Genomic DNA, 18,823 nt, shown 5'->3' with positions numbered 1-18,823 from the left:
CACTTGCTTTATTTTAAGAACCAATTGGTAAGCTGTGTCTATGTTCAGTATTGTAGAGTCTGGGAGGGGACACTGGCCCTGGAGAATAGTGGAATATGTGCTATGTGTTCAGAAGATGTACCTGCACCCTGCCCTTTTCAGGTTGGAGAGAGAGTTTATTGCTGGGGTGTGCCAACAGACTTCAGGAATGCTATCCCACTCCGAATGCGGGAAAGAAAATACAGTCTTTTGCCAGTTTCTTCCCCTTTAATGCTCTGGAAATGGGATATGACTAGCCTGTGGCAGCATGTGCCTGTGAATGCACAATTCTCTGGCTTGATTCTTGGAAGGCCTTTTTCTGTCCCTCCCTGGGGGTCATTTGTATCTCTGGTTCTTGCTCCCAGAGCCATAAAGTAGGAGCCCCCATTTATTAATTGGGTTGGGACTGGGGAGGGGGTCGGCGGGGGACTCTTTAGTGCGGCAGGCGGGGGTCTTCCCGAATGAGCCCATTAGCCAGCCCCAACGGCAGCTGAAACGGGGCTGCAGCCAAGTCCTCTCTGTTTCAAAAACCCTCCATCGCCTGCAGCAGATCAGAACAAGGCCTGCGGGAGCCCTTAGCTTCTGATTGCAGCTGTGAGGAAGGACGAAACAATTTATAGGAAGCCAAGTAGCTCCTGTCTTACTGTGCCTTCCTTTCCGACTTTGGGGAAGGGAAATCTGGGATTTTGTGTCCCCTCCCACCATGTCTTCTTACAAGGCACATATAGGCCTAATGTAGGAGAGAAGACGAACAAGTGTCAGGTGTGTTGATTATACGTTTATATAGATGCTGTGGATGTATTTACTCTTGTCCTTGCTTTCTTCTTCCCATGCACATATAGTTATGTTAGATAAGCAGCCACTACTTATGTTGGGCTCCCTAGGGCAAAGCGAAGTGGATACTCAGACTCTTAAATAGTCTTAACAGGAGGGCGGTGCAGGGACAGGGATGTACTTACATTCCTCCTTCCTGCAGCTATCTGCCTTCAGTCTCTTACTTGCTTTATCAAGATTTAGAGTTAGAGTTAGATCACCTTCTTAACATTTTTTCCTCTTATTAGAGTTTGGTGCTTAAAAGGAAGGCCTGCTACTGAGGCTCGTTTTTCCCTTTAATTAAGCCAGCCTGAGAAAGGCGGGTATGTTCAGGGGCCTACTCTCTGCAGTGTCCCAGAGAGAAGGTGTGAAGAGCAGGAGTAAAGCTAGAAAGGGATCGTGGTGACCACCCAATCCAACCTCTCAATTTACAGAATAGGAAACTGAAGCTTAGAGAAGAAAAGTGCCTCACCTACCATCTCACAGCAAGTTAGGGGCAGCCAGCCAGGACTAGGATCCAAGAGACCAGAATCTTGGACCATCAGGTCCGAGAGTGTATATGAATACAGAGCCCTCAACTGTAAGCTCACCAGTTCCCGAGGTCCCTGAACTTCCTCAGGAAAGGCTAGAGGAAAGAAAGGCTGTGAGATTTTAGAGGGAAAGGACAGAGATTGAGGAGGAAGGGTAGATTTAAAATCATGAGTAGAAAAGAAACTTAGAAGCTTTATGTTTTTACCTCAAAAGATTAATTTTTTTCAGTGACATGTAAATTACACAAATGTAATATTTAGATTCAAGAGCTCTGGTTCACTGGGAAGCAGTAGGCAGTGTCTGTAAAGCTCCTACAACATTCAGAGTTACTCCAAAATTTAAGGAGCAGTTTGCCACCATCTCTGAGGATTAGATTGCAGTAAAAGATCCTCAGAGACAATGTGAAGAATTTGCTCTAAATTTCAGCCTAAACTCAGGCTCCTTTGCATTACAGTATAGCTATATTGAAAAATAAAGTCAAAAGGAAGGGAGAAAGAAAATACATATCACCTGCTGAAAGACTAAGGGACAAGGGTTGGGAGTGGGGGAGGGTGGTCTCTGAATGGAAAAAAGGATTCTAAAACTCTAAACAAAATGCGATACTCTTTCAGATTTCAGGAAAGTTCTCTAGAGAAGCTCTGCCCCTCTTCTCTCCCGTACTGTTTTTGCTTTGAGCTGTTTGGTGTTCTCCTTTGGTGCTGTGGTAGGAAAGTGGTGACCTGTATGGCCTAAGCCCTGAATGCCATGCCCAGTGGGCTGATGTGCCAGGCAAGTTCTAAGTCCTCTCACTCTGATGCACTGACTTGCTCTCCCTCTTTGGACCTCTCCCAGATGTATCTACAATTCCTTCCAATGCTTTCAGTGTTTATTTTCCTGAGCATAGAAGCTGGGGATTGCTGATGAGCAGAGAGGGGGATGCTGAAATGCCCCCAAGCTGGTAGCAGAATCTTAAAGTGAGCAAGGAACTGCTAGGCAGCTTAGAGATAACTCATGGGTCTAGGTCAGAGGGTCAGGAGATCTACAATATAAACATTGCCTGCTGATGTCGAAGAAATATATCCCAGTATGTAACCTTCATATTTTCTCCATCACACCCTAATTGATAGTATAAGGGGAATATGGGATTAGTCCTCATGCACATTCATCCTTACCTAAGGAATGCATAATAGACCTACTTTCCCCAAATTACATCATCTCATCATCTACTGTCCTGCAAACCTTCTTTCTGTCTTATAGTCAATGCCCTCCCCCCCCCCCCCCCACAGAGCCTTCCTTATAGAAGCTATTATGGATTAAGCCTCAAATCTCATGTGGTGATCTGATTCAGGATTAGATGACCTCCTCCGAGTCACCTTCTTCCATTGACCTTGGTCAACACAATCTCTGATTTGTCCTCTTCATTGTCCTTTATAATTCTGGGTTTCAGAACTTCTATTTCTGTTGAATTCCTAACATATCTAAGTATAGAGACCATGGTTTTGACTTTATCAGACTGGAAGACAGTTCCCTGGAAGGAGGAATCTTAGAAGAGTTATAACTCAGCATAATTAAGACCCATTGGTCCATGTGAATCCCTATAGGCTTTATGAATTCGAGTTTGAGGGAGTTGGAAGAGTGGTAACTATTACTATCACTTTTACCTCCAAGGCCATACTCCCTAAGTGAAAGACCGAAGACCCTCCTTAGTGTCCAGTCCCTTGGTTCATGTCTAATATAAACTCACTTTCCTTTACAGATGGTTGCAGCAACAGGAGGGACAGCCCCTGAGTAATATCTGTGATGTCTATCAATAAACAGGCATCCAGAGCCCTGGCACAGTCAGTCTCCAAGCTCTTTTCTAGAGCTTTCACGGAATCTAAAGCCAGGTAGGTACCTAAGGCCAATCAGAGGCCCCTAGCCTGCTTCTGTATGTGGCAACCCCACTCCCACTGCACCCCTGATCTCGGGGAAGTTTCTTATTCCCAAAAATCTAGAAAGGAGTTTCCTTGGCTTTTTATTTGACCCTATCCTGGTGTTCTGCCTTCAGGTTAATGAATTCTTCCATGCTAGAGCATATAACCCCTTTCTCTGCCCAAGCAGTCATTTCATTCTTGTTCTGTCCTCTTGGCTAGCTATGCTAATGGACATTCCTCTACTTACTATAGGATACTGATATTGGTTATTATCTGCCCTCTCCTCACAATACCTGCCCCCCTCACCCACTACCACAATCCAGACACACATACACACACACACACACAGCCCTGTCTTTTTTTTCTTCCCCAAGAAGCTGTTCTCTTTTCATTCCTTCTGAGTCAGGATAAAGCAGTGCTGTCCCTTCTCACTATCAGCTCCACCTCCATTCCAGGTTCTTGGGAGATTCCACCTGTCCAAACTCTGTGGGACACCAGAAGTAGAGCCTGTAAATCTGTTTCCCTCCAACCCCAATGCCCAGAACCAGGCAGGTCACCAGCCTCCAATGCCCGCTCCCACCCTTCTTACATCCAGGTAGGTATGTTCCTCTCCCTATCCACCAACCCAAACCAGGACCATAACGGAAACATTTTTCTCTATTGCTAAACATCTCCATTGAGGGTAAAGGTCCTACTTCTGTTGTCAGTTCTCCAACCTGGTAGTTTCAGCCCTGATGTCACACCATCTGGACATTTTCCTGGTGTCAAATCTCCATTCCTTTTTCTGTAGTTAGAACTATTTCCCCCATTTAGTGGGTGTGGAAAGAAAGGACCAGTATTGACACTGGAGAGGATCTAGTGATGAGGGAGCTAGAAGTCTGAAGCAGAATGCCAAATGTGCATTCTGGCCTAGCATCCTTAGAGAGTGCCTGGATCTTTTGAGGGAAAGGCATTTCATCTGGTGTCCATTCCCATTCCCTAGAGCAAGAGGCTCAGGCTCTGAAAGCCTATCCGTACTCATCCCACATCCTCCCGAGTGGAGAATGGATGACCATAGGTCAGACTAGGTCTGCCATAGGTCAGACAACACTAGGTGTCACTCTATCTCAAGCTCAGTTGGCAGCTCTTGTCTGGAGAGTTGGCAGGAGGGCCTGAGCTTTCCCCTGTCCCCTGGGCATTGGAGGTAATATCAATTTATCCTCTTGACCTTAGGCTTTCTCTCACAGCAGTGTCCTCTCACCCGCCACAATTGAGACGGCACAGTGGCAGGTCTAAATAAGTGTCAGCTAGAGTGCTCCTAACCAGCATGTAGGTAGAGCAAGTCATATGGGGCAGATAGAGCAAGTCATATGGAATCGATCAAGGGAGAGGTCAGGTGTCAGAAAGCAGAAAATATCCCTGAGTGTTGTTGAGGCATAAGTATGCATGGGGTTCCTAGATGGCACAGAGTGTACAGGTATTTATAACCCTGCCTACTAACATTTCCAGCGTCTGATCCCTCTAAGCCGCTGGGCCGCTTAGGTAGCTGCAGTCTTGGTTTCTGCCACACGAGGGCGCCGCTGACCAATTAAAACTCATGCCCGTTAACAGTCTTGAGTGAGGGTTGGGGGAGCCACCTTTTCCTTAGGTTAGGGCTCAGAAACACCTCCAGAGAGCTGGAAAGCCCAAGCCCAAGAAGTCAGAAGAATAATTTGTACTATTTGTTCTTCGTTAAAATAGCCTGAAACACTGAACACTCTGCCCAAATGGCCTGGCATCTCAGTGTACTTCCAGCTGAATTTAGGTAGCCCTGTAGCTCCAGGCATGGAACACCTTGCACAGGTGCTTCTCTCCCTCAGGGTGTAACAGACTCCAGCTGTCCACCCCACTGTCCCCCTGATTCCAAGCCAGTTTTTTTTCCAGCGCAGATGGTGGGGGTGTCTGGTTTTCAGGAAAATGATCTTTTACAGTTGTTCTAGAAGTATCTGTGTTAGTGATAACGTGTTACAGCAGGGGTGGGGGGGTGAGGTTGAGAAGACTGTGAAAGTAGGAAAGTTCAACCTATCTTCTGTGTCCTTTCACCTCCCCCAGCACAAATCTGAGTTGCTCAAGACAGTCTAGTGTATGTTTGCAGGCTGGGTGGCTGGAGATTGACAGACACCCCAAGGCACTGAGCCAAAAAGGTGTCAGAAAGCAGGAGGGGGTAGGGGTGAGGGGCTGCTTTAGCCCATGAGCCTCACATCCACCCCATACTGTGTAATGGCTCCCTGCCAGAGATGCCAAGTGGCCACAGGGCCCCTAAGGGGGTAAGGACCCCACGGTTGACCCTCAGTCTTCATGAAGCCCTGCCAAGCTGAACAGGCTAAGGGAGATGACAGAGGTTTTCTTCCCCCAATCCCATGCCTGAGGGCCCCTCCCCAGGAGGACAGCTTGATTAAACAGTCGGTGCTGCTGGAATTACTGCACAGCTGGCGCTCCCCCCAGCACCCTGAGCAGAGCAGCAGTGCAGATTAAAATCTCCAATTAGCGTTAAAGTGAAGTGAGGAGGTGCTGAGGCTGCCAAGGAGGCCAGATGGGGGTTCTAGGTTGGCAGGACCCCCTCAATCCTGCCTGAATTCTGAGTGTCACCCCTGGTCACCCCTTCTTTCCTAATCTCTCCTGACAGCTTAGAGTGCCCATTAGCTTTGCATTGCTCGGGGCCAGAGGTCTTGGGTGGGGAGGGGTTGAGTTTTGCCTAACCCAGTGAAGTGCTGGGGACACTGTAAGTGTGGAGGGGAATAAGAGTGGTCAGTGCTCATGAAGAGAGATGTCCTACCCAGTGCCTACCAGGAAGACAGGCCAAGTGACTTCATACTCTTGCTGCTACTTTTCACTCAAAAGGGCAAATAGGACAGGTCCCTCAAGGCCCTTACCTGTGGGGGATGTGACCACACAAGATTCCATCTCTGTATATTTTATGCTGTCTAACCTATTTGCTTCCACCCAAGTTATGGTTCTTTCCTTCCTTCTTTCCTCTCTCCTTTTCTCAATTTTTCTGTGTGCATGGGGTAGGCATAGCCAGGCTAGAAAGCATTGCCATGCCCTACCACCTGGGTCCCAGCTTGCTCCTTGTTATCATCTTCCAAAGAATAGAGAGCTCAGACCTTCCTAGCTCCTGAGCCTCACACCCCCTCCTAGAGTCCCTCTGCCTTTTACACTTCTGCTCCTCACCTACTAAGCCCAGAAGGAGGATAGACACAGCCAGCCACACCCTCCAACTTCCCTCTGCCCCTTTAAGGGAGATGGAGGTGGGTACCCACTGACTAAACCTACTCACACCTCCAGAAATTAGACACTAGGGCACAGTGCCACCCTCCCAGGCTGGCACATGCTACCCTGGCAGAGGTTCAAACAGACCCCCCCCCACACACACACACACACACACACACACTCCCCTATGTCTTCCTCTTCTCTCTCCCTCTTTCTTCCTCTTTCTTTCTTTCTTTTTTTTTTTCTCAGCTCAAAGCACAGCTGAGCCTTAAAAGGGTTGGGGGAGCGGGGGACCAAGCTGGGGCAGGAGATGGAAAGCTCCAATAGCACGTTTTCACCTGCCATTTAATTGGATGTATTTTTAATTAATGGGACCTCAGGGACCAACATGAGACAATCTGATCTCTGAATAGGGACAGGGGAGGGATTGGGTAAGGGAGGAGGATTGGGCCATTGGGTGCGGTTACCAGGAACCCAGGCCCATCAATCACTGGCCACTTTGCGTTCTGGCATGGAGAATAGCAAGGTGGAGGAGGAGGAAGGGAGGCACTAGGGAGAGGTGCCAGAATCTTTCCCCAACTTCCAGGACCCCAGGAAAGAATGGAGTGTTCTGACTGGCTCGGATCTGGAGCCCCAGTGTGCACCCAGAATTGTAGGTGAGGCTATTTCCGTTCTTCTGGGGTTTTGTCATGTGGGGCTTGTTTCAGTGAGTGCTGTAAAATTTTGAGATAGGGGCAGGGCTTTGAGATATTTGAAAAGAGGACAAGAGCTAGGGACCATAGAGCCAGAGACTGTGGTAGGAAGGAGAAGAAGGGCAGGGTTTGGAGATATTTTTGTACATTTAGACATAAAATAAGTTCCTTAGAGATTTACATGAAAAACAGCATTCAAATGAGGCCTGGTGCTTTTTGGGGTATGAGTCATAGAACCTTACTGTTGCAAGAAACTTAGAGCTTATCTTGCCTGATCCTTCATTTTACAGACATAGAAACAGAGACACAGAGAAGGGAAACCAAGTGAATCCTGTCTTTGAATTGCTGGATTTGGAGAGCTCCTGGGAACACAAGGAAAGGAGAGGTTTGTAGGTGTTGGCAGGGGGATGGTGGTGGGGAGGGAAATCAAGGGAAGAGAGTGGGCAGGATGTTATTCTCCAATGCTTAGAGTAGTCCCATGTCTCTACCCTGAGTCCTGGAAACAATTCAAGGGAGACAGGCAAGTGCAGGTTCTATGGAGAATTATTGGGGGTTGGGGGGGAGGCATATCCTTCATACAGTCTGTTCCAGAGGTCATCTCATCCATTCCCTTGCTTCTAGACAGATCCCCTATAGCGTCCCATTCCCATGGGATTTTACCATATTCTTTCAGGTCCACAGGAAAGGAAATGCTCCACTGACCCCAACCCCAACTCAACTGGGGGAAACAGATCCCCCAGTCAAGATGAAATATTGAGCATTTTTTGATATAACAAGTTTTCCTGCTGTTCTATAAGCCTCTGGGGAAAGTTATGCCAAAAGATGTAGTGCGGAACGTTCTTATACCTCTTGTGCTGCATCTAAGCCTAGAACAGAGGCAGAATTCAAACTCAAGGCCCCAAAGGCTGAGCCTGAAATGCCCCTGAATCCTCAGAACTCTGAGACTCCTTTTGGTTCTGTATGGTGTTGGTACTCAGTGGAGAGAAAGGCAAGTTTGTGACTGTGCCCATCCCCGCCTGACTTTTCCTTCACTGTTCATACTCTGGGACTAAGGGGGAAAGGAATGAAGGAGAAAGACAACTTTCCCATCAGTTTGCTAAAGGTGGCCTTTCCTGGCATCCTCCTCTTTCATAAAAAATTCAAAATTCTTTGTTTCTGCTTCATGAGGTTAAGTTGGGTTGGAGACAAGAATAGGTACAAGCTTGTAGAGTAGTGCAAATAGAAATTTTGTCACACACCCCAGGGCCCCATCACCTTCCCTTCACCTGCAGAACTGTCTTTGCCTCTACCTTAGTACTCCATTTTATATCCCCAAGTTTCTGGAGAAGAGCAGGACCTGCCTCTCTCAGTGCCCCTAGCTTTACTGTATCCTGCCCTGAGTCCCTCAGAGTCATCATCTTCTTGGTTGTCCAACTCTGCCTTCTCTACTACTCACAGGATAGGGAAGATACCCTTATATCTTCCCCAGGACAGTTTGGAAAGAACCTGTCTATTACCCATCCCTGCTCCTAAGGACCTGTAGGGGGAGGAAAACTGGCTATGGGGTTGGAAAGGAAGATTCTTTTGTCAAGGAAGATCAGTGAGAAGACTAAAAGTGGGGAGAAGATAGAGGGGGAAATTTGGAGACTGAGGCCAGTAGTTCCACCTGTGGGGCTGGCTGCTACTGTAGGGCTGTCCATTCAGACTGAGTGTTATTCAGGGGTTTTATTAGGTGACTGAGTTTACAAAGCTCCCATTTCTATTCTGGGAGGTAAAGTGATGGAGAAGAGTGGGCAATTGAAAGAGGGGAGAGGGTGGCAGGCTTTCTGTAAGCCCCCCTTTTCACCTATTGTCCATTCCTACCCCAATCCAGGCATACTGGAATATCTAAAAGTTCTTTAAATCATTCAATCTGGATTCTCAGTGTTTCCCTAAGGAACAGAGCCTGCTCTCCAAGCCCCACCAGGCCTGCCTCATACTTCTGAAGTGGTGCCAAAGATACCAGATCTCCAAGTTTGAAGTAAGAGTCTGGAGCCTGGTCTGGAGTTCAGAAGAAACCCTAAGCCTTTAGGGTGATGGTAGCAAAATGAACAGAAGGCAAAGGTAGTGATTTCCAAAATTCCTTGTACTCTGAAGAGTAGCTATTCTTTGAGGGGAATAGTTAAGAAGCACAGTGTTGGCCAGGGTTTTAGCTTTTACTCTGATATGACCTCTTTCCTCCTCCTGCCTCAGTTTGTACCACTGGTTGGTGAGAAATCTGGACATCTGAACCTCCTACCTTGAAGGTTCTTGTGCACATCCCATCTTTCTGGCTCCCAAGGCCTTGGAGGAAGGGAAGGATGGCAGAGGAAAGAATAGATATCCAAGAGGTGGCAGTGCCATGAAGTCCATCAGCACCCAGGGAGAGAGGCCAAGGAGCAAAAACAGTAACGAGAGTGAACCAGGAGGAGACACCTGCTTGAAATAGCCTCCTCACCCCATCCTCTCCTGCACCCCTTCTCACATGCCAACAAGGCTGTGTGCCCAAGTGTGCCAGCTTTGTTGGGGTCTCTCGCACTCCTTTGCTCACCCAGTCTCGGTGTGTCTGTCTTACAGATTCCCAGGGGATGAAGGAGGAGCTGAGGCACTGTGGGTAGAAAAATGGTGGAGACTCTGGAACCCTTTGCATATATGGCTGGCTGGGGGGTGGGAATGCCGGGAGAAGACTGCTGGCAGCTCAGCTGAGCTCAAAGTTCTGGTGACTCACAGCATTGGGGGCGGCTCATGAAGAGAACAGAGGGTTAGGGGATCTAGCCCATTAGAACTGCCTTTTATCCAATTTCCCCCCAACTCTTCTGTGGATGAAGTTGTCTCATCTGGATCACCAGGCAAGGGGATTCACCAGCTCTGAAAGAAAAGAGGGAAATTGGTGAGAAGAGAACAGGAGTAGCCAATGAGAGGCTTCCCAGTAAGGAAGAAATAGGAGAGGCCAATTATTCTTGCTCCTGGTGTCCATTCACTGCATAGAGAGTAATGAGCACCCATATGGAGTGAGGCAGCTCAGTGCTCCTGGACACCTTCCAGAAAAGGAACTTTGCAGGAAGACCCAGCCCCTGTCCTCACTTACCTACCTAGAGATCTGGGTACTGCGCTCATACCACATGACTTAGAAGTGTTTTTTGTTTTGTTTTGAAAGCACCATTATAAGACCAAGCCCTGGAAGGATTACCACTTGGTCCCAGTCCCCTCTCCCTGGAAGCAGATACATAGGGTGAGGGAGGAGAGAGCTCCTAAGCTGGCTAAACTAGGGTGTTAGGATATAGGCTGGGAAGTGAATACAGAACCACGGATCTTCAAAGGCTGATCGGTAGTATGTATCTACTGCATCCTATCTGAATCAGGGGTTATAGAATCTCTTTGAGATCACACCAGGAAAAAGAAGCCAGAAGGTAGTCTGGGAAAACAATCCATGCCTCTAACTACAGTTCCAGGGACTTTTTGTTTCAGCAAAGAGAAGCAATTAAAGATGTTGGATGCCAGTGTACTCAGATGCATAATAATAAACACCCCTCCCTCAAACTTCAGAGAAAAATGGGCTATGAAAACCCAAGTTCTCATAAGCCTATTTCTGTTCCTTTCATTGCCAATGGCTCTGCTCTCCAGCCTGGGCAAGGCACTCTCAGCCAGGCTGCTCTTGGAGATCCAGAGAGGGCTTTGACTGGAGAAAGGACAAGACCATCCAGTCTTCATGCAGGGAGACGGGATCAGCTTCACTCCCCCAGCTCTCCCTGGCAGCATCAGGAGCTCATGGTCCTTGCTAGAACACTGCTAATAAAGCTTGGTCCTCAACCAACATATCATCCAGTTTGGGGTGTGAAAGTGGTATTGTGAATGTACACCAAATGGGATGGAGTGTGGGCAGGTGTGAAGGGTCCAGCCCCAGGAGAGATGTAGGAGTCACTCCTCAATTCCACATGCTCCCTGATTCTCCTCTTTCTCAAACCAGCTTCTCTGCACCCCTTTTCTTCTACCTGCCTTCATCCAACTCCACTCCTGGATGCTTCATGCCTTCTATTTTGAGAGGACTTGGTAAGTAATTGTCTTACTAAAATGTTCTGTATATTTTTCTCTTTCTTACTCTCTCATTCTCCTCCCAACTCTCAGCTGAGAGAGACCCCATTTGAATTTTTGCCACCAGTGAATGCCACTAGGATCAGAACTCGGAACTCTCAGCCTCTGCCAGGATGCCACTGGTGTGTAGAACATACATCAGTCTTCGTTCTTCCCTCAAGTATAGGCAGGCCAAGACTGGGTGTCCACTGGTACCAAGGACCATGCCCTGGAACAGAGGGCAGCCCTAGGAACAGTGGGGCTCAGCCCCAAGTGTGTGTATGCCTGTGCATTGGGCACACTGGTTTATTAGTGTTATTTCAGCATTGTGATGCAGAGAGAGTAAGTGTAACAGCTGCTCCTTGCTTGCAGTGTTTATTGTTACCTAGAGACAACCTCCTGGCTTTTTCCCAGCTCCCCCTCCCCACCCCAACCCAACCCCCTCCCTGCCAACAGTCCTGCTCTCCCCACACTGATAGGAAATTTATAGCTTGCCCATACCATGCTTTTAACCCTCTCCTGCCCATATGGTAGATGGGCCAAGGGACACACAAGTGAGCAATGGGCATGTTTGGCCTCCAAAGGTAGAATGTTGTATGGGGGGGTCAGGGAAGGGAAGACACCCCACATTCCCATTCTGTATGTCCAGACTGAGGCCCCAGTTGCCTTCCTGGGGCATGCCTTCTCTCATGTTGAGAGAAAAGGGGGAAGAGCTTTGGACCTAGCCTTAGGATCCTTGAAGAGTCCCTTTGGATCTAGCCTTGGGATTCTGGTATCCTCCCCACAAGATTATCTCTTCCCTGGACATTTCTAAGCCCCCAGTTGGACTGCTTGGTCCTGAGCAAATACAGTGAGATTGTTTTGAAACAGGAGGGGTAAATACAAACTGGCAGAACCCTAGCTCCCTCCTTTCTCTCTGAGAGAGAGGTGGCTATAGAGATGTCATATCAACACAAATAAGAGGCTTTGGCTCGAGGGATGCTGGCCAGACCTCCACAGTTGGGTGGATGTCAAACAAAGCTGGGTTCTGAGTCTAGTGGGCAAAACTGCCTACCTTTACTTCACCCTGAGCCCAGTACTAATATCCCAAAAGACTCCCAAGCTATTCTCTAAACGAGTTTTCTTGGCCTGATTAGGCAACTCCTTTCTGCTTATCCTTTTCTGGTCTATTTTCTCCTGCTTATCTTTTGGTTAGATGTCCTGGTGCAGATTCCAGAGAAACAGGAAACTGGGGCATCCTAGTCATGGCCTGAACAAAGCTGGGGAAAGAGAAGCCCCTCTACCCTCCTTTGCCCTAGGACCTTTCACAAAGGGGCAACCTGACATCTATTCACCATCCCTACTGGAAACAAGTGAAGAAAAGGAATCAGATTTGAGCAGGGAAAATGGAGGTTAGATGTATGGAAAAAATGTTCAAGGTACTGTGTAACTTCAGAGTGGGCTGACTTGTCTTTGGAGAGTTTTCTTCTGCCTCGGATGGGTTTAAGTCTGAATCTACTACAGGGGCAATGGAAGAGTAGACTTACTTTTCCTGAGCTCCTTCAAAATATGTGACTCAGCACAATTCCCATACAGTGCATCCTTCTTCAATCCTCCTAGATTGTGTGGCAGTGAAGACCTCAAGACCTAGATTCTAAAGCCAGCTCTGTCACACACCAGATGTGCAGGTTTGGGTAGTTACTTAGCCTCCTTAAACTTTTTGAGCCCTTATTTCCTTATCTGTGAAATGCAAACAACTACCTCTTAAGGTTGTTGTGAAAATTTAGTGGAATAATGTATGTAAAGGACCTAGGACAGTCCTGATATTCAGTAGCTACTCAGTCAGCAGTGGTTGATGCACCAGAGTACTATTACTTCTACAGAGTCAGCCAGGCTAACATTGCTGGCCTATATTATGACTCCATGATTCTCCTGAAAGTATTTGCCAAATGCATATATATGCACATGCTGGGGACAATGTCCATAGCTTTTTCATGTTGAAGAGCAGAGAGAGATAAAGGTGGCAGTCCCCTGAAAAGGAAGTGGCCCCAATCTCTTGACTCAGTCTCCCCAAGAAGTCAATACCCCATTCCTATGCCTCTCCAAACAGGAGTGTTATAGGAAGTATATGCGAACTTCATCTAAGATGGAGCAGGAGACAGCCATTAGAATAATAGCAATGACTAGAATTTGCTGGGCACCTTACAGTTTGTCAAGTACATTTACCTATATTAGTTCTTTGATCCCTGAAAACCTAGTAAAGAGAAGAAAACTTCTGTTTATTGCTTGCCTATTATGTGCCAGGTATTGTGCTGGGGCCATTTTTTAAGTATGTTTGAAGTTTATAGAATATTTTACACCTAGATATGCATGTTTTATAAGGTTCATCCCCTATTTTTCATCATTTAGATATTTTTATTGTTATAAATAATACTACAGTGAACATCCTAACACATAAAACTTCATTTTCTACAGTAAATTCCAAGAAGTGTAATCACGTGGTCAACAGTGCAAATATTTTTTTCCAATGGTAATTATCATTTTATTGATATACTGCAATGAGAATAATATGTACTAATCTACCTCTTTGGAATTCTGTAAAGGAAACACAAGGGAAGCCCCTTTTCCCTCCTATACCCAGCAGAAACATCAATAATCTATCATAGCTCTTTTAAAAAATGAGATAATTGTATATTCACATGCAGTTATAGAAAATAATACAGAAATCCCTTGTACACTTTGCCCACATTCCTCCAATAGTAACATTTTGCAAAACTATAGTATAACGTCATGACTGGGTTATTGACATATGATAAAATCCATCAGTCTTATTCAGATTTCCCCAGTTTTGTTATGTTCTCATTTGTGTGAATGTGTGTGTGTATTGTTCTATGTAATTTTATAACGTATGTAGGTTCATATATCCACCACCACAGTCAAGATACTGAACAGTTCAGATCCCACTAGGATCCCTCCCACCCACACCCACCTCCTCTTTAACCCCTGGCAAAACTAATCTGTCCTCCATTTCTAAAGTGTTGTCATTTCAAAATGGAATCATATGATATCTAACTCTGTAAGATTGGCTTTTTTATTGAGCCTGCCTAATTCCCTGAAGATCCATCCAAGTGGTTTCAAGTATCAATAGTTGGTTCCTTTTATTTATTCCATGGTATGAATGTATCACAATTTGCTTAACCATCCACTTGTTGAAGGACATCTGGGCTGATTACAGTTTTAACTATTACAAATAAAGCTCCTTTGAACATTTGTGTACAGATTTTTGTGTGAACTTAACATTTCTTGACATTATCAACTTAACCATTACCAAGCAAGGTCTGTCAATTTGTACACTCATTAACAATCAATGAAATAGCTCATTTCATTTGGTGTGCTGTTTTATATACACGGTTAAGCTTCTTAACCCTTTAGGATTAGCACTATTATTATCTCCATTTTACAGTTGAAGAAATTTGAGGCTCAGATAGTAAATGATTTTTCCAAGATGGCAAGGGATCTGGAACCCAGGATTGCTGCCTCTGAGAATAAGGCTCTTTCCACCACACCATGCTTTCTCCTACAGGAGGCCTTTCTATTCTTGACTATGTTGTTGGCAAGAGAGGGTGGGCCAGATCAGAAGAGATGTTGGAGGTCAGGAGAGGATTAGAGCAGTACAGGTCGATTCAGGTCCTCACAGCCAACTTTGGCTCATGGGTTAGGAGAGCAGCAGTGCCATGGGGCAATGTGCTGGCATGTTCCCTTGAACTTGTTTCCCCTTTGCCAAGGAAGAACAAGGCCGAAATGGATGGATCCCTTGAGCAATCTGTCCATAGATCTGGGCCTTGGTTTGAGGATGTACAGATGCAGCTTTTGGATCTCTGTCAGGATGAATAGTCAAGGTCTTCCTTGGAAATAGGAAGTTGAACATATTTCTGATGTTATCTGAGGAAACTGAAGCTCATGGTAATGAGTGAGCTCTTTACCATGAGAGATCAAGGAAGATATAGCAATTTATTTTGTTTTGGTTTGGTTTTGAGTGGAGGGTGAGCGAACTACAGTATACTTACCTAGACACACACACCTTGAATAGGCTCAGTGTTCGAGACATAGTGTAGAGGGCAAGCAGAACAGAAACAAAAATGTAAATCCTAACCTCACCACTGGTCTTTCCTGCCAACCAAGCTCATGGACAGCTAAATCAGAAGGAGCTGGAGAAATCTTTTGGTCTGTCGCTCAGCCTCTGGGCATTGGTTGAAGCTGACAGGTGGAAACCTAGATTTGGCCCAGACATAATGGATGGTAGAGATGCTAACTTTCAGGAAAAGATGTTTGGCTGCTCTCCTTGGAGCTGTGTCTGGCCAAAGGCTGCCTCCTGCTGGAGCTGGCTCTTTTTTAGTTTATGTTACCATTGCTTCTTTAGCCTATTTCAGGGCTGTGGTCTCAGAAGTTTCCCCTGCCTATTTACTGTTCCAGAACCAGGCCGAGATCACATACCACTCTTCTCCATCACGGCCCATCAGGAATGGCACATCTTCCAGTCCCTAACCCAGTAATTCCAGCCATGGGATAAACACTGAGTCCTTTAGGATTCATAGGGACAACACTGCTTCATTGAAACAGAAATATCTGTTCTTAGCCTCTGTCCTTTAGTTGGAAGTTCTTAGACAAAGAGGGGCCACTCTTTTTATTGGCTTTCCCCCCTCCTTCCCCATGCAATTTCCTGACTCTTAGAGGTCCTGAATGTGGCTGGAAACACTTGGAGCCAACAGAGTTTCTGGGGACCACACTTCTTATTTCCTTTCCTTGGCCACTCTTCCACTCCAGGTTCCCTTCCTTTCTGCCACCACTCCCTTCCCATTCTTCCTTTCTCTTCTCTCTCTCTCAGCAAGTTTTTTATGTGATTACAGGCACTGCATGGTAATTAGTGCTAAACTCATTTGCACAACTACAGTTAATTGGCTACAACAATTAATTAATGTGTTGGAAATTTGGCACTGGAAAAAAAAGTTTGTCATCCAAAAAAGGGCAAAAAATAGTAGAGTGAGGTACCCATAAAAATTGAGGACAGGTTTCAAAAGCCCAGTTGGGCCTCAAACTTCAGGGCGGCCTCAAATACCTTCCCACACACAACTTCAACGCATTTTTCCTCTTTCCATTTTCATTTTTTTCCTCCTTTCTCTCTCTCTCTTTGCTCTCTTTTTTTTTTACAACTTAAGCAAACTCATTTCCCTGATAAAATATAGCATGACTAATGGCTAGAGCATGTAAAAATCATTGGGAAAATGTCCTTGGAAGACGAATGCATTTTCAGCAGAATAATTAACTTAATTAACAAATTCACATGCATATTCATCAGGCTATTAATGTCTTCTCGGCTCAGCTTGATGAACATTGCGGTAATAACCATCTCATTTACATACTGCATTCTATTGCGATCCAAAACAGAGACAACATACAGGCGTATACACACACACTCGCACGAATACACACAACATGCTTGGATGCTTTGGTCTTCCAGGTTGGCTAGTTGTGTGTGTGTGTGAGAGAGAGAGAGGCAGTAGGTGGGTGGGTGGGGACCCCGACTGCGTGATGCGATCTTTAGGGGGTCATGAGTGTGAGTGAGGTGGGCTAGGGATGCGCACATGTGGATGTCTGAGAGAACTTTAATCATCTCTCTCTCTCTCTCCTGCTGTCTCACTCTGCCTCTTTTTCCTGGTTTCCTTTTCTCTGTCATTTTCTCTCTCTTCTCTCGCCACCCCCCACCCCATGTCTCTCTAGGGAAAAACTTGGTATCCGTGCCAACTTTTCCCCCCTCCTCTCCTCCCTCGCTCTCTTCTCTCCCCTCTCCCAACTGCTGCCAGCCGGCATCAGCGCCGAATTGCCATCTCCTTGAGCTCTCTGTGGAGCAATCTCGGAGAGCAGTAAGGTGTGACGCGGGGCTCTGCCGGCTTCGCAGCACCGCCTGCGGAAAGAGCGCAGGATGGCGGAGGAAGATTAAGAGAAATCGCGAGCAGGGCTCGGCTGCCATTGGTGTGTGCAAAACGCCGAGGAGGAAGGGAGAGGGAGAGAGGAGGGGTAGCGGTAAAGGGAGGGGGGACCAGCAGCTGTCGGCCTAATTCTTCTAACACTCTGCTTGTGGTCATATTAGAAAAACAGATTATGCCCCTCGGTGCCACTCACTTATACTTGACATACGTTAATGTTCTGTATCTCCATTTTCGGGTCTTGACGACAGTGGACTTCGGGTCGAGAGGGTGGGGGCCCTGGGGGGCCAAAAAGGCCGTAAAGGCCTGCCCCGTCATCCTCTCCTGACCTCCAACCCCAGTCTCTACTCCCGCTTAGAAAGCCTGGATCCACAGTTTGCATCTGATGTCACCATTTAGTGCTGCTTTTTTGCAGCCCCTTGGGTGATGGGGAGGTCAGAGAATACCTGGAAGCCCTTTCCCCCCAGAAGTGAAACACCCACCTCTGAGTCTTAAATAGGTCACTTTAGGGCCAGGTGAGACCAGCTTTGTGGCATCCTCACCCACAATCTTTCTATAGGCCCTCCCATTCAAATCAGAATCTAGGGGTTAAAGAAGGGGTCCTTGATAGTCCATGGTCTGAGAGAGGGCTACAGAAAGCCCATAAGCAAAACCAGGCCAGGATTGTTTCTGAGTTACTATGGAAACCAGGTTCCCTCCTCCTGGCAGGGAGGAAGCAGTGTGTGAGGCCTTCCTCCTTCCACCAATCCTGAACATAGTAAAGGCGGAGTTTGCTCAGCCTGGGGAGAGGGCTGGTCTGGGAGGACAAACTCAACTCACCATTCCGGGCAACCCTGCCTGCCAGTCCAGAGCCCTCTGGTCCACCTTCCCTGCCCTCCCAACTCAATATTCAGTCAAAGGAGGCTTTTTCCTCTCGGTGCCCTGTCCTCTATGGAGACCTGTTGCTTAGCAACCACCAGTGCCTTCTTCCTAATAACTCAGAGGGACTGAGAGGTATGTCTGTCTTTATATTTGGTTCCCTTCCCCGGTCTATTTATATTTAATAACTGAAGCCCTGTCTTGGGTTCCCTTGGCACCTACTTTAGAAAGCTCTTAGACAGATTAAACTGCAGCCTGAAGAAATAAAGTTACACCTAAGGAAGGACTTCCCAACAGGGAAGAGTGGGAGAAAAGATTGCAGTAGATAGGGGATCAAGGGAAGCTGTAGAATCATCTTTCCTTAAATACAGAGAGACAACACTCCAAATATTTAGAAGTTGGAATGTAGAAAGAGGGTGTCCTCAGGGTTCCCCAAGGGTCAGCTCTGGGGCATGCAGTGGACCCTAACAGCTGCTTCCCAGTCTGGCATTTTCCACTCCCCAGAACTTTCCCTGCCCCTCCTTCCTGACCTCCCCCACTAGGTGCCTCTCATAGTTCCCTGTGTGTTGGTCCATCCCTCCAGGGATCTCCAGTTTCCTAGTGTCTGGGTGTTTGCACCCAGGAGCCGGGTCCGTGCCGACTATGTCGGACAAGGCCCAGTTATCTCCCAAAGTCCTTCAGTCACGAGGGAGAAGTATTTCTGAACCCCCCACTAGAAAACTGAGACCTGACCTGGCAGTGGGGGGTGCACATTCGCCAA

The 18,823-nt window shown here is 46.9% G+C and overlaps 1 pseudogene across 1 annotated transcript; it reads left to right on the top strand.

Annotated features, from left to right (window-relative positions):
* The first annotated feature begins 115 nt into the window (after nucleotides 1-115).
* Nucleotides 116-15,783, top strand: LOC143686607 (uncharacterized; annotated as a pseudogene). The gene is made up of 7 exons (XR_013177263.1): nucleotides 116-141; nucleotides 3,098-3,227; nucleotides 3,710-3,849; nucleotides 7,069-7,138; nucleotides 7,465-7,559; nucleotides 10,796-11,221; nucleotides 11,331-15,783. The product of XR_013177263.1 is annotated as an uncharacterized LOC143686607 (transcript).
* Nucleotides 15,784-18,823: the final 3,040 nt, after the last annotated feature.

This window comes from Tamandua tetradactyla, chromosome 6, assembly GCF_023851605.1.
Source record: "Tamandua tetradactyla isolate mTamTet1 chromosome 6, mTamTet1.pri, whole genome shotgun sequence".
NCBI classification, from domain to species: Eukaryota; Metazoa; Chordata; class Mammalia; order Pilosa; family Myrmecophagidae; genus Tamandua; species Tamandua tetradactyla.
This window is presented reverse-complemented; position numbering and strand designations above follow the sequence as displayed.